This window comes from Octodon degus, unplaced genomic scaffold (genome assembly GCF_000260255.1).
Source record: "Octodon degus isolate 3935 unplaced genomic scaffold, OctDeg1.0 scaffold00013, whole genome shotgun sequence".
NCBI lineage: Eukaryota > Metazoa > Chordata > Mammalia > Rodentia > Octodontidae > Octodon > Octodon degus.
Window position 1 is genome coordinate 13,260,607 of NW_004524589.1, and position 1,997 is coordinate 13,262,603.

A 1,997-nucleotide genomic window follows, 5' to 3' on the forward strand; every position below is an offset into this window, starting at 1 on the left:
TGACTCACTGCTTCTTCACGACTTTGCTGCTATGCTGCCTTCTGTCTGCCACAAATAGTTTCTCATCTGTGACGTCTGTGTGCCACGCCATCCTGCTTCCGAGCCAGCCAATTATGCACTGAAACTTCCACAGACACTGAGCTACAATGACATAAATTTTTCCTCCTTCATCTATGGATGTTTGGTGTTTTTCTCAGCAAAGAGGACAAAGTAACTAAAAAATGAGAAGTTCATTGTTCATAATGATGTTGGTGGAAGCGATGGTATAGTAGATGGCAGGTGTGTTAATAGATAATACACATAAATAAACTAAGACTTATTATAAACTATGATATTTTTCTACTGTTGCTGCTTATATTTAACAATGTAGAATTATGTAGGGTGTTTTTTTATGAATTATAGGACAAGGTCTACAGGATGTACAGAGTGTACAGGGTCTCGCTACATAGATCAGACTCATAATGATGTGGCTGTTTTCAGCCTCTCAAACTCTGAGATTACAGGTGTACACCACCATGCCCAATCTCAACTGGTGTCTCAGCATACCCCAGGGGCGGGGCTGGCAGGGAACAGTTGGGATCAAACCCCGGCCGCTGTGCTTTGCCTAAGCAGATGCTTTAGTCTGCTGAGCTATCTGGCCAGCCCTCTAGGGATTTTTTTTTATTGAACTTAGCCATATCACACCATGTGAATAAGCTGAATGCTATTCACAAATATTTATTCATGATAGAGCTGCTAAATGGCTTTTTATTCGTTTCAAAATATTTTAATATTAAAAGATACATTTTAAAAATAATATAATGTACATATGAAAAAATACTTTTAGTGAACAAATACATTAATAGCATTCTAAATTTATATACCACACATAAGTAGTACTTCTCAGGAAAATCTGTTCATAAGGTATAAAGCATAACTTTCATATGGTAAGTCAGTAGTTAAGAGAAATAAGCAAAGGGAATATCTCTACTATCACCCAATGAGGAGGGTCTCTCTTTCTCTACCTGTATGTATATATGTACACACACACACACACACACACACACACACACACACATATGTGCACACATACACACACACACAAATTTTCTTTCTTTTATTTTTGTATTTTAGTGAAGGGTCTACAGGGTGTTCAAGGTCTCACTACTAGGTCGGACTCGTAATGATTCTCCTGTTTACAGCCTCCCAAGTGCTGGAATTATAGGCACAAGTCACCAAGTCCAGTCTCAAATGGATGTAACTAGAGAACATACTATTTTTTTCTTTTGGTGGTACCCAGGGTTGAACTCAGGACCTTGTCTTGCCAGGCAAGCACTTATTCTACTCAGCTTTCTCAAATTTTCTAACATTAACAAAATTATATGGTTCATTTGATGGGAAAGTAAATCATATAATGTTTCATGCTAATGATATAAGATGATGTACTATAAATAACCAAGGAAGGCTTCATTGACAAGGTATAATTTAAGAAAAGATCTCAATTTTTGAAACTTTGACCCATCTGTATATTTGGGCAAGAATTTTCCACATAGAAAGAAAATCAATAAAATTATATTGAAGAAGCATGAAGGATGTAGTATGTATTTGAGGCAATGTGAAACAATCATAAAAAAGAACTGGGGCAACAATTGTGAGAGGGAGCTGTCATTAGCTGATACCAGATAGCTGCAGAAGGAGTGGACTCAGGAATAAAAGTTTAGGAATACGTTTTGAGATGTTTCTGATGCCTGGTAGATATATTGACTTAGAAATGTGGAGTAGGAAATTGTATGTATAAATCTGGAATTCACCGGCAGACGCAATTCATAGAGAAACTGCAGGATGTTCTAAATATTTTGTTACTTTTCTGTCATGTTCATCCAACTTTGGAACTGGATAAAATCTCCAAAGAATAGCATAATTTCAGAAGTAAAAATAAGGCTGTGGGAGGCCAGGGAATTAGATCAGTAGAATAAGCACTTGGGCCTGAGTTCAATCCCCAGTTCCTAAAAAAAAAA